Source organism: Narcine bancroftii, chromosome 6 (genome assembly GCF_036971445.1).
Source record: "Narcine bancroftii isolate sNarBan1 chromosome 6, sNarBan1.hap1, whole genome shotgun sequence".
NCBI lineage: Eukaryota > Metazoa > Chordata > Chondrichthyes > Torpediniformes > Narcinidae > Narcine > Narcine bancroftii.
In genome coordinates, this window is record NC_091474.1 from 167378620 (window position 1) to 167393026 (window position 14407).

Consider the following 14407-nt stretch of genomic DNA (forward strand, 5'->3'; position numbering starts at 1 on the left):
AATTATGGCCTGGTGTGGGGTACCAAAACTTATGAATGGAAAGCCCTGCAAAAGTGCTCACAGCCTAATACATCACAGGCAAAACTCCACCCACCATCGGGAAAATCTACATGGAATGCTGCCATCGGAGAGCACCAGCAATCATCAAGGATCCATACCATCCAGGACATGCTCTGTTCTCACTGCTGTCATCAGGAATGATGCATAGGTGCCACAAGACTCATCACTCCAAGTTCAGGAAAGGTTTTTACCCTTTCACCATCAGACTCCTAAACCACAGACTCACTCAGAGACTCATTTATGGACTCTTTCCACATTATTTATTAATTCATTTTTTTTTTCTGTTGTACAGTTTGTTTACATTTCTTGTTTACATTTTTCTCCTTTGTGTGCATGCCTTTTTTCTTGTGTACAGTTTACAGTTACTGATAAGTAGAAATTCTGCCTGGCCAGTGAAAAAAGAATCTCAGGGTTGTATGTAATGTTATGTATGTACTCTGACAATAAATTTGAACTTTGGACTTTATTTATGCATTTATTGTTGCTTGTTCACTGATTTCACTTTATTCCTTGTTGGCCTGACTTGCTTTTTAACTTTTTTTCATTCCACCTTTAATTAACCCCATAGAATGTGCACAGAGCCATGTTGCAACTTGATATAGAACACGGTTAATATTCTCAAGTTATACATTCTCTGGAGAAGTATTGCAATACACAGCTGAGTGAAGCTCAAGGTTGGCACTGATTTTGTTTGATCTATTCAGGAGCTCAGAGCTCAAGGAAAAGGGGAATAGACAGAAGGAGGAAAGATAACTTGGAGGAATGGGAGTATAGAGGAGGATATGAGTCCAAGGATGCATTTGTTCAAGCACCTTGTGATTTGTCCACCTTAATGTGCTCCAAAGTCACCAACACCCCATCCCTAGTAATTTGTATATATAGTAAAACACCTGCTATCCAGAATTCAAGCAACTGGCAACAAAAGAATTGCAGATATATATAGGTTAAAAATATGGGTTTAAAATTGGCATTCTTTATTGTTAGTTCACACAATTTCAATTATCTGGGAAATTCACTTATCTGGTATCTACCAATTCTCAGGTGCTGGATACCATGGGTTTTACGGTAATATAAATTTTAGAATGATCCTGGAGATTAGGGGATTAATGTATGAGGAGCATTTGATGCTTGCTGGAGTTTAGAAGGATGCAAAGGATCGCATTGAAACTTACAGAATATTGAAAGGGCAGAATAGAGTGGACTTGGAGAAGATGTTTCCAGTTGTGGGAGTCAAGGACCAGAAGGCCCAGCCTCAGAATAAAAGGGTGTCTCAGTAGAATTGAGATGAGGAGACATTTCTTCAGCCAAAGGATGGTGAATCTGTGAAATTTGTTGCCACAGTCAGCAGTCGAGTCCAAGTGCTATTTAAAGTGGAGGAATTGAGATGAAAATTACATTAGCCATGATTTGAATGGCAGAGCAGACACAATGAGCTGAAGGGCCTAATTCTGCTCCTACACTTTATGGCCTTGTTCTTATGATCATATTCTTATGATCTTGTCATCATGATTGTTTAAGTCCTGGTAATCACAAAATCATAAGAGAAAGGGACAGAAGCAGGCCACTAGGCCCATCGAGTCTATTCTGTAAATCTACACTGAGCTACTCTACACTAGTTCCAATTTCCGGTCTTTTCCCCATATCCCTTGATGTCCTCATTAATGAGATACTTGTCTATTTCTTGTTTAAGTACTCCCAGTGATCTGGCTTCCACTGCTGTATGCAGCAGCGAGTTACACAGATCCATGACCCTATGGCTAAAGAAGTTCTTCCTAATCTCTGTTTTATATGGATAACCTTAGTCTTTCTGACTATGACCCCTTGTCCTCTACTCACCCACCAAGGGAAACATCTTACCCGTATCCACCCTATCTAAACATTTCAAAATATGAAATACCTCTATGAGATCTCCTCTCATTCTCCTATACTCCAATGAATACACCCAAGAGCTGCCAAATGCTCCTCATACATTAACCCTTGCATTCTAGGAATCATTCAAGTAAATCTCCTCTGCACCCTCTCCAACAATATCACATCCTTTCTAAGACAGGGGACCCAAAACTACACACAGTACTCCATATGAGGTCTCACCAGTGCCCCATAGAGCCTCATCAACACTCCTTTACTCTTGTACACTATTCCTCTTGAAATGAATGCCAACATAGCATTCGCTTTCTTCACTACCAATTTCACCTAGTCATTAACTTTTAGGTTTCCTTGCACTAGGAGACCCAGATCCCTTTGCGCATCGGAGGTCTGAATTTTCACCTCATCCAAATAGTATTCTGCCTGTTTATTTCCACTGCCAAAATGTACATTTCTCTATGTTAAATCTCATCTGCCATAATTTTGCCCAGTCTCCTAATCTGTCTATATCCTTCTGCAACTTTACGGTTTCTACTACACTTCCAACTCCGCCACCTATCTTGGTGTCATCCGCAAATTTGGCCACAACACCTTTTATACCACAATCCAAATTATTAATATAAATTGTAGACAGCAGCGGCCCCAATACCGAACCCTGTGGAACACCACAGGCAGCCATCCAGAACGAGAACCCTTAATTTCAACCCCTTGCTTCCTGCCTATCAGCCACTTTTCTATCCAGTTTAATAACTTCCTTGTAATTCCATGGGCCTTCATCTTATTTAGCAGCCTAATATGCGGCACCTTATCGAAAGCTTTTTGAAAATCTAAATAGATAACATCCACAGCCTCTCCTTTGTCTATCCTACTTGAGATTTCTTCAGGCAGGATCAACCCTTTAAAAAACCATGCTGACTTGGACCTATCCTGTCATGAATCTCTAGGTGTTTCATCACCTCATCCTTGAGGGTCGACTCTAATATCATCCCAACCACCGACGTCAGACTAATCGGCCTATAGTTTATTTTTTTCTGTCTCCCACCTTTCTTAGACAGCAGAACCACATTTGCAACCTTCCAATCCTCAGAAATCTCTCCAGAGTCTATTGATTTCTAGAAGATCATTGCCAATGGATCTACAATCTCCAAAGCCACCTCTTTCAAAACCCATGGGTGCACCTCATCCAGCTTGGGAGATTTATCAATCTTTAATCCATTTAGTTTGCCTAGCACAATTTCTCTAGTAACCCTAACTGAATCTAACTCTACTCCCTGAAGCCTCTGACCATCTGGGATCTTCCTAATGTCTTGCACAGTGAAGACATGCAAAATATTGATTAACTTCCTCTGCAATCTCTTTATAACCCATAACAATTTTCCCAGCATCATTTTTATCGGTCCTATGTCAACACGTGCCTCTCTTTTATTTCTTATACATTTGAAAAAATTCTTTGTATCGTTTTTAATATTGTTAGCTAATCTCCTTTCATTGCTCATCTTTTCTTTCCAAATGACTTTCTTTGTCTCTTTCTGTAAGTGTCGAAAGGAATCCCAGTCCTCTGATTTCCCACTAATTTTTAGCTTCCTTGTATGCCCTCTCCTTTGCTTTTATCTTTGCCTTCACCTCTTTTGTTAGGTACAATGTTACCATCTTTCCTTGGAATATCTGCACCTACCCACTTCTGTGGTCAATATATCTTCAACTGTGATGGCATAAAATCTTACAAATGCTGGAAATCTGAATTAAAATCACAAAATGTTGAAAAAGCTTGCAAGGCTTGGGAGCAGAGATTAGTCATTCCACTATGAGCACATTGCCCCAGAGAGAACCTGACTTGAGCTCTCCCCTACGAAGTACCAGTTTTCCATTTTAAGCTCCATCTCAAGATAAAGCCAACATTTTGTAGTTGTTGGCTAGCTTTTGGTGAAAACAGTAGCAGAGTGATTAAGTTGTTGAACCACCCCAGGGAGTTGGATTGTTAATTTCAAATTTGAATTAAATCAGGGCATCTGAGGGATTGAAGGTCAAGAAGTCAAAAACATCAGAAATAAAAAGCTGCAATCAGAAATTGTGACCTCAAAACTACTGCCAAATCCAGTCACAAATGCCCATCTGATTCAGAGTCCACACGGCCACAAAAATACTATGACCATACTGCCTTCTGAAAAGCCCAAGCAAGTTCTGTTCAGAGGTAATAAAGGAAGCAACTCACGAGAAATACTAACATCTTGAATACAAAAATTGTATGTTCAAAGTCTAAATCCTCTACAACTCCTTTAATGGATCGAGTTCTCTGTCTGATATCCACTTACAGTGTCCTCATTGAGCTCCAACTGTCATAGACTTGCCCACTTACATTGTCCAATTATACCTCTTCGTAACTCTGGTTCAATTAATCTGCTTCAAATAGTCAACCTTGGAAAAAGGAAATAACAATGAATAGATAAGACATATTCTCAAGGTGTTCCAACCCTGTTCACATCTTGCAATGAGGAAGTGGAACAGTCAATTTGAGTAGAGTAAATTCCACAAGCAACAAGGAGATAATGACCCAATAGAGTAATGTAATTTGCCGACACTGGTTGAGCGATAAATATTTAAGCTCTCAGAGAAAGCTTCTCCAGCCTTCTCTAATGACGTCCTGAGGTATGCAGCACAGGTGGATAAAGATCAGCAATTATTTAGTTGAAAAATGGGAGAGACTTGAAGGATGAATTGCTCACCTCTGATCCAGACATGCCTTTAGTTGAAAGATGATCGCTCCAGAAGTTTCAGTTAACTTCAAGTGCTCGAGTCCCTGGAGAGGGATTAGTACCTTTTAGGCGATCCCATCAGATTTGAGGCTAAGATGAAATCTTTCCTGAGAGCTTTCACTTTGGTTAAACCCCTTTTGGGAAGTCTGATTTCCCTGGCCTCTTACAGAAATCATAATTTGCCAAATGGAATGAATGAAGTTGGAAGTTTATCATGCAAAACAAAATCAAAAGGAAATAACAGTTGAATTTCTAAATGTTTCTCCCCTCTCCACATTTAGGATTTAGGCAGAGATTTACTCCAAAATGTTTCTTGGCAAGAGTTATCGAGAAAGCATCCAATGAATGAATAAGAGTTTGTCAAAGGGATAGAAGTAAGATTTGGGTAACATTAAAAGAAAAAATGTTCTAGATGCTGAAAATCAAGAATAAAACTTCATACTGTTAAGCAAGTCAGCATTTGTGGTTGGAGAAAGTGTTGGGTGAGTGAGTGGGGGTGGGGGAATTGTCTTGTTCTCAGCCTGCTGCCTGAGCTCAGTGCCTAGTCGCATGGACCTCTGCACTCAACCATCCTGCTAGGTGGAGCAGGCTCTGAGCAGCCCATCTCAGAGGTCCCTCTCTCTGCCTGTCAGGACATTGCATGACAAAGGCTTTCAAATTGATTTTAGTCAGAGATATTTAAAATGTATTGGCATAGATTTAAATAATTCAGTAAATAAAATGACATTTATTGAAACACCTCAAATTTTAATAAATGGTTAAAATTAAACAAAACAATTCAAATTCTTATCTTATTCAAGAAATTTGGTGACCAAGTTTGCATTTGTTGGTGTAAAGCTGAATTAACATCTGCCCTTCCTTGGCACATCTATACTCCAAAGCTGGACTCAATAGAGAGTTCACCGGCACCTGATCTCCAGCATTTTAGATATCGCCATTTTGCCAGGTTTGCACACAGACAAAATATGCTAAGGCCCAGGTGTATGGGGGAAATTGAAAACTGGGAGGTGGGAAGCAGATTTCTCAGCCACCAATCTAAGTGAAAGGAAATTGTGGCGAAGAAAATACGTGTGAAAAACTGAAAAGAAGTGACTGATCCATCAGCTCTCACACTGTCATCCAAGGTACAGAAGTCTGGAAAATTCACAAACAAAAGATAAATTTTGTTTCAACCAATATAAGGAAAGGCTTTACATTTTTTAAATTTAAATTTTTTTTAGCTATAAGATATGGTAACAGGCCCATGAGCCCTTGCCACCCAATTACACCTGATTGACCTACTCTCCAGTAAGTTTTGAAGGGTGGGAGGAAACCAGAGTCCCTGTAGAAAACCCATGCAAACACAGGAAGAATGTACAAATTCCTTAACAGACAGCATGGGATTTGAACCCTAGTCCCATTCACTGGCACTGTAAGAGCTTTACGCTAACCATCCCATATTCTAGGAAGTTCTTTTGTAATTACCAGAGACCATGATGCAGGAGTCCATAATAATGAAAAATATGTCTATTCTAGACTAATAATTAGGCCACACTATTGCAAGCAATGCTATTTGTGTAAGAATGATACACTGTAGAAAGTTGCCGCTCCAGATCATTGCGCTATTTTATTTCTTCATTCCATCCATCCAGTTAAAAATTCCCATGGTCTTTCCCCATAGCCCTGAAAGCATATTTCATCAATTATTTACCCAGTTCCCATTTGAGTATTACAACTAACTCTGCATCTTCATCCTTTCAAACATGACCTCAAAGCTCCTTGCTTGTGTTATCTGCCGTTGTTCAGTCAATCGACAACTCTGTATTTCTGGTCACTGATTCTTGGCAGGAATTCAAGAAGTAGGAACGGTTTCTCCTTTTAACTTGCTGATGCCCATTTTGAATACAGCTAACCACTCTTCTCTGAACATTCTGTGCCACAAGCAGAAGAGCTTCAGCATTTCCATTTTACACACAACTGTTGCCGAGCTACCTACAGTACTCTGCACCTCTACTGTGGCTTTCACATCTTGCAGAAGCTTGGTGCTCAGGATTGAACATGCCATTGCTGAGACCTGGACGATGCTCAATACTGGTTTTAACCCCATGATGTGAGGACTGCAGAGGTAGCGTCAAGCTCCAAACAGTCCCTCAAGGTCGTACTCAGTATTACCAGATGGTGATTGGATTTCCTGCAGACTAGAATTTCCATTTCTCAGCTTTATTGGCAATTTTTTTTTGTTTTATTCACATATGATCATCTAAATAGATCAAAGCTTTATGTATAGGGAAAAACTAAGAGAATAAGACAAAAGGGTGAACTTCAGTTGGAATAGTCTTGGTTTCACATATTCGGAACTTTACCCATTCTGTGTTGTGCCAGATGTTTTATTTTCCTGAACTGTTTTTTTTTTATTCTCTCCTTGATCCTATCATTGACGTTTTTGCCATTATTTGCCTCTATTTGCCTCTATTCTTTCAAATTGTCTCCCCACAACACCTCCTGCCTCTGCCACACCAATGCTTTCCCCACTGGCTGCTGGTCAGCAGCTTGAATATCAATCGTAGCTGCAGAAATTCTACCAAAATCCAGCTCCCATTTTGAAAAAAAAAATAGAGCCAACAACAATGCAATATTATGACATTGGCTGCCTTTTCCTGGACTTGCATCAGGAACCCTCACAGATCTGAAAATATTGTGCATGACCCTTGGCCATTTTGTAAGTTGTGGCTCTCAGAGATAATTTCATAATGCTGGAACAAGCTAATTGCCTGCAGTGAAACTGGGAATGCAAGCCTGTGTGGCAATTGTGCTTAATAAAAAATCATATTGAAGAACATCAGTTAAATGTCATGCCATGGTGTGTTACAGTATATGGTGATATCATTTGACTCTCTGCTAAAAATATTTGGCTAAATTTTATTTTTCATGTTCAAGTGAAAAGCAGTGTTTTGCTGACTGAAACATACAGGAGGTTGTGCCATCAAAATAATATTCTTCTCAATTTAAGTTTATTTACTGCATTTTTTTTCTGCCATTGAAATTATGTTACAATGGTTGGAAGCAAAGCCACCAAATTATTTAGATCTCTCAAGGTGCTTCTTCCTCTCCACCACCCCCCTCCCCCTCACTCCGCCACCTGGCGCTCCACTGCAACAGCGAGTGTTGGAAGTAATCATTTGTAATTTCTTAAAATGTTGTGTTTGAAAATGATGATCTATTTTTGATGTGCTCCTCTTACATTTCTTTAAAAAATTCCCCTTGCCCTTGGCTAATCACCAATTCTATGGCAACTTCTCGCTCTCTGCAGTGCATTTTCCCGATCTTGATTCTACAGTTGCTCTGTTGTCTGGCTTTTAAAGAGGGTATTTAAACTGTGAGTGTAGCTTGGCATGAAATGACATTAATGTTGCCATGGTGACTGGGTACTGCATAGCAGTACAATAGTTCGGCACAGGCAGATGGTTAGCAGAAAGTCAGTGCCTGTGTTTGTCAAATCAGTTTCTCCAGGCTCTGCCTGCAGGTCTGTTTCTGTTTCCTCCCTTTCAGCCCTTCACCTGAATACCCACCTCTCTTCCTCCTGCTGCTGCTCCAAGCTTTAAGCACTGCTGCATACTCTGAGTTGGAAAATCTTTTACAATCAACAACTATGTTGCATCGTTTGGAGCATCACTTACTATCCTGGACAGCAGGAGGTAGAAATTGAAAGTGGCACTGAGTAGAGGATGAGGAACAGCGCTAGAGGCCAACAATGGGAGAGATGAGAAGAAAGCCTTTGTGCAGTATTTTAAATAGTTGTCAGCAAGTCTATCCACTTCACCCTGTCAACATTGGACAGAAAAGGCAGAGACTCCATGCGATAATTGTCTCTTGTGCAGTATTCCTCTGATTCTATGAAGATATTTACTTTACTTGGAAGGGAGGGATTTAGAGATGTATGCTGTAATAGATTGAGGATGTAGAGGGAGAGGAGTTGTGGGTTAGTTGGAAGAGGGGACGATCCAGCACTAACCAGAATTTTGGGGGAAAAAAGCACCTCAAAGTGCAGGGAGATAAGAGCAAAGATGAATGGTCAACAAGAAGGGGGAGAGAATTGACTGCTTGCTTTGCAGATGAAAGTGAAAAGTTGTAGACTGGCCACTTTTGGTAGTTTTCTACTGATGTTTTGCCCACTTCTCTCAAATGTGCCAGACTCTCCCTGTGAGGAGTGGTCAAAATGAAAAGATTAATTCTCCAGAATCCCTGCTTTTGAGTTAGGTCCCTTTGGTGAAAATTACCCAGGCTCTGGGTTATTAGAGTAAGAAAGGTCCATAGTTGCATGCAATGAACATTTCCCCAGTGAATCATGTCCTTCTACCTCAGAAGAAGCTAATGTAGGAAACTCAAGGGTGTTATTTGTTCAAGTCTTTGTTTTCTCTCATCATTCCAGAAAGGACAAGCAACCTCTGCAGCAGCTGTGAGTATGATGGGCTTTGTAGGCAGGAACTGAATACCCACTTCTTGTGGTTCTGACCTCTGAGCCAGTGTATGCTATGCTGTTCCAAAAACTAAGGCCAGTTTGCAAATAGCAAGATTATCAATGTTTCTAGATATATGCTGGTTTCCTCAGGAGTAATACAAGTTTTTAATCAATCCCAGAGTATCTTCACATATGTTTTACAACATGTCATATATACAGAACAAGAGAGATAGAAGCTTATTTATAAGGTGAGTTTTCAGGCCCCTGCTCTGTGTCACATTATTAAAAAGCAGGCATGCCACATGGTTGCTTCTGATTGCTGAGTTGCTTCAGTTTCTCATTGTTTGCATCTCATGGGTTTCCCGTCCAACAGCTTCACAATATATTCATGTCCTGAAATATATAGAATGCTGTGTATCCATGCATATAGTCTCTTCCATTTTTATGAACATCCCTTTTCCACTTTTAATATTATATTGATGACACTTGTATTGAAGTAACATCAGTATAAATAATTCACACAATTATGATTGGTGTTCTCTTTAAATGAATAAACAGTTTAGTTACTTGTTTTTGGAGCTCTGGGTTCTTATCTCCAGTTTATTTGTGCTTCACATGTTAAGTGGATTAAGAACAAAGCAATGCTTGTTATGCTTGAACTTGTATTCCCTATGATTAGGGTGGTGGTGATCTTTTACGTCAGCTACTGTTCAATTTTGGAAACAGTTTGGTTAAACAAGGCTTAAGCATGTTTTCAATCTTCCCTTCAACAAGGTTTCTGCTTCAGTAAACCCCATCATGGAGTGCAGGATTCAGCACGAGCAGGAGGTTAGTCAAGCGAGGGTTCATTTTGAGATGTGAATATTCCTGTGACACTTATTTCTTGAGCATTCCTTAACTATTCTGACTGACCACTTGGCTTCTTTATTTGTGGCTGGATGAGATGAAGGTCTCACAATTAAAGTTTGATCCCATTCCATTACACAAAGTTTGTGACGAGACTCATTCAAACAAGGAACTATTGTTGGAAACTTTTCAGGTAGGCACATTTAGACTTCAGCTAATTTAAACAAAATTCATCAACAGCACATGAGCCCACAGGTTTCGCCTTACTCCAATTTGAGGGACAATTGATCAATGCAAAGAAATAATTGTATCCTTTTTTTCACAAATTCTCAAGAAGACAGGTTTCACGTGCAATGACCTTGGCTGCAAAGGATTTTTTGATAACTTGTCAATACTGCGTTGCTTACCTTGGTGGCATTTTTTTGTTGTTGCAATTGTTGGATATTCAGTGAGAAGTTTGGCTGTCATTTTATGTTTTTTCATTCCCTTCATATTCAGAATCAGAATCACGAACAAGTCACAATATTCGATGTTTTGTGGCAGCATCGTTAGTACAAACATAAAAATATAACCACTTTTACAACAATAAATTTTAAAAATACTAGAGCACAAAAAGTAAGGCAGTGTCTTTGGTTCATTGATTATTCAGGAATCTGATGGCAGCGGGGAAGAAGCTGTCCTTGTGCCATTGAGTGATCATCTTTAGGCTCCTGTACATTTTGTCATGATGGCAGCAGAGTGAAGAGGGCATAGTGGGGGTCTTTGAGGATAGAGGTTGCTTTATTAAGACACCGCCTCATGTAGAGGTCCTCGATGGAGTGAAGTCTGGTGCCTGTGATGTCACAGGCCAAGTTAACAACCCTGTGGAATTTTTTCTTGTCCAGAGAGTTGGTGCCTCCATACCAGACAGTGATGCAACTAGCAAGAATGCTCTCCATGGTACACCTGTAGAAGTTTACTAGAGTCTTCAGTGGCATACTGAATCTCCTCAAACACCTCACAAAGTATAGCCTTCTTCATGATTGCATTGACATGGAGGCTCCAGGACAGATCCTCGGAGATGTTGACGCCCAGGAATTTGAAGTTCTTGACTCCCTTCACTACTGAGCCCTCAATGACTCAATGAGGATAGGGTCATGTTCCCCTGACTTCCTCCATAATCATCTCCTTGCTGATGTTGAGGCAAGGTTGTTGTCATTACACCACTCAACAAGCTGATCTATCTCACTCCTGTTCGCTTCCTCATTGCCATTTGAGATTCTGCCAATAAACGTGGTGTCATCAGTAAATTTGTAGATAGCATTGGAATTATATATTGCATTGGGATTGGATAGCATAATTCCAATGCAGTCATGGTGTATACCGAGTAGAGCAATGGGCTAAGCATGCATACTTGAGGTGCACCTATGTTGATAATCAGTAAAGAGGACACATTGTTTCCAATTCATACTGACTGCGGTCTTCCGATGAAGAAATCAAGGATCCATTTGCAAAGTGGGGTGCAGACACCCAGAGTTTGTAGTTTCTTGACCAGTACTGAGAGAATAATGGTGTTGAAGCCTACGCTGTAGTCGATGAAGAGCAGCGTATCATGTATCTTTTGAATAGCATCTTAAATGCTACTGTTTCATTTGCTTACACCATTACTCTGACAACCTGTTCCAAGCATCTATCATACTCTGTGTAAAATATTTGCCCCACCTATCTTACTTAAGCTTCCTTCCCTTCACCTTAAATCCATGTCCTCTAGCGTGTGATGCTTTTGCCCTGGGGAAAAAAAATTCTGCCTGTCCATCCTATCAGACACTCATAGGCTTAATAAAAAACAGATGGATTTTGTTTGAACTAACACTACTCAAATAGCTTTATGCATTGTTTTTCTTCATTCCTTCGCTGATATACCTACCCCATATCTTACCTCATAATCTGCCAACTTCAATTTACATGGAGTACTGTATCAAGCAAGGACAGTTCTTACTAAGCTTTTCTTATATTCATTGTGAATACTTTGTTGCTCCTTGGTTCACATTCATTTCACATCCTTTTTCAACAAGTGACTGAGGTGGGGTTGGAAGAGAAAAAATAGAACATTACAGCACAGAACTGGCCCTTCAGCCCTCAGTGCAGACCTATATATTCCAACCAAAAAATACCATTTGTATATCCACCAGATTTAGTTTGATAATATTTTTCAATTGAATCCCTCTCATAAAGGGTTAATTAGAATTGAATATGATAGATTATTAAAATGATTTCCATTACTTCATGATAAGATTAAAAAGGCTTGGGAACTAGAACTTGCAAGACCCTTATCTGAGGATCTATAGGAACCAAAAAATAAGGCATCCATATAACCCTCAGGACAAACTGGTAAATACCTCTTCTATATGTACCTGACATTCATTAATCCAATTCAAAGTGGTGCATCGTGTTCACATGTCCAAAGATAAATTGCCTTGTATTTTTTTCTAACATTAACCCTTTGGTGACAGATGCAAATCTGAAATTGCTACATTGATATATGTTTTGGATTTGTTCATCCTTAGAAAGCTATTGGAAAGAAATTTTTAGCATCTTTTCAACTGTACTCCAGGTGGGAGCTATGACCCAATCCAAAACTGCTCTTTCGGGCTTATTGGCCCAGACATAGGGAGTTTTTTTGTACCTGTTCAACGGGCTGTGGCCTTCTCTATATTGTTGGCCAGAAGAGCCAACGTATTCAAATGGAAAGACACTAGACCTCCAACAGTGTTTCAATGGTTTCACATGTTATGTCATGTTTAAGTTTAGAAAAAATTAGATATCATGTATTTGATTCATCAGTGAAATTTGAAGATACATGACGAGTTTTTATGTCTTATTTTCATATGATGTAAATTTTTCTAATGTGATTAGATGTATCACATCTAGGACAAACCAATCTGGGACAAACCAATCCAGAACCCCACACAAGTGGTTACTATACAGGTATAGTTTTACCTTTTTTTTGATTTCCGGTTGGAACCAAAAACAAAGGAATCCATGTAACCCTCAGGATAAGCTGCTCAGCTGTTTTTTGTTAGTTTTTTTATTAGAGTGGGTAGGTGGGGTTTTTTATACAATACTTCTGAATTTTTTTTCATTTTTCACCCAGTGTAGTGGAGGGGGGGGGGGATTGAGCTTATACTGTTTGAAGTTTTATATTAATATATAGACTCATTTGGTACTGTATTTTCAGTTTTGTTTCTTTTCCTTAATTGTATATTTCTCATTAAAAACCAATAAAAAAGATTGAAAAAGAAAGGAAAAAATACCAAACCCTTCCTACCTCATAATCCTCAACTTTTCTTTCATCCATGGACCTAAGAGTCTCTTAAATGCCCCTAATGTTTCAGCATTCCAGGCACCCGCAACTCTCTGTGTAAATAATTTACCACTGATGTCTCCCCTAAACATTCCACCCTTCACTTTGTACAGATGTTTGTTATTCCTGGCCTGGGAAATAGGCATTGGCTGTCCACCTTATCTATGCCTCTCAGGATCTTGTAGACCTATATTGTTTTCCCTCATCCTTCACTCCAAATAGAAAAGTCCAAGTTCTGCTAACCTTGCCTCATAAAACTTTTTCCAATCCAGATCACATCCTGGTTAATCTTCTCTGCACACTCTCCATAGCTTCCACATCCTACCTATAATGTCACCAGAACTGAACAACAATACTCTGTGTGGTCTCGTCAGAGATTTGTAGAGTTCCAATATGACCCCTCCTCTCTTGAACTCAATCTACATTTTTATGAAGCCCAGCATCCCATAGGTCTTTTTAACTATTCTATCAACCTTGAGCAATGTAAGGGTTCCTCCACACTGTTATGTATCTGACTATTAACCCTCAGCCTTCTGGTTTAACCTTCCAAAATGCATAATATCACACTTATCTGGATTGAATGTCATCTGCCACTTTTCCACCCAACTCTGAATCCTGTCAATATCCTCTTGTAACCTATAACAACGTTCAGCACTATTTACAACTCCTCCAACCTTCATATCATCCCCAAACTTACTGACCCATCCTTCTGCTTCTTTATCTAGGTCATTTATAAAAATGACAAAGAGCTGGGGTCCCACACAAATCCCTATGGAACTCCTAGTCACTGACATCCAGGCAGAATACTTTCCGTCCACTACTATTCTCTGCTTTCTATATGCAAGCTCATTTTTAACTGCCACAGTTCCATGAATCCCATGCCTCGTGATTTTCTGAATGAGTCTGTCATGGGACCTTATGAAATGCATTAGTAAAATCCATATAGATCACATGTACCGCCTTACCTTCATCAATTTCTTTTGTTATCTCCTCAAAAGCTCAATTAGGCTCATGTGGCATGAGCTTCCTGTTACAAAGCTATACTGACTATCCCTGAGTAGATTGTACTTCTCCAAATGCTCATAAATTCTATCCTTAAGA

General features: G+C 39.6%; 1 protein-coding gene across 22 annotated transcripts in view; it reads left to right on the forward strand.

The window, feature by feature from the left end:
* LOC138736714 (XK-related protein 6-like) overlaps positions 1-14407 on the forward strand; it is a 243587-nt gene that overhangs the window by 16395 nt on the left and 212785 nt on the right. For 2 of the 22 annotated variants that reach the window (XM_069886661.1, XM_069886675.1), the window contains one exon: positions 9892-9945. The exons of the other annotated variants lie outside the window; for them this stretch is intronic. The gene's annotated coding sequence lies outside the window, so the exon portion shown is untranslated. The remainder of the gene's footprint in view (positions 1-9891; positions 9946-14407) is intronic. 22 annotated transcript variants of the gene reach the window in all.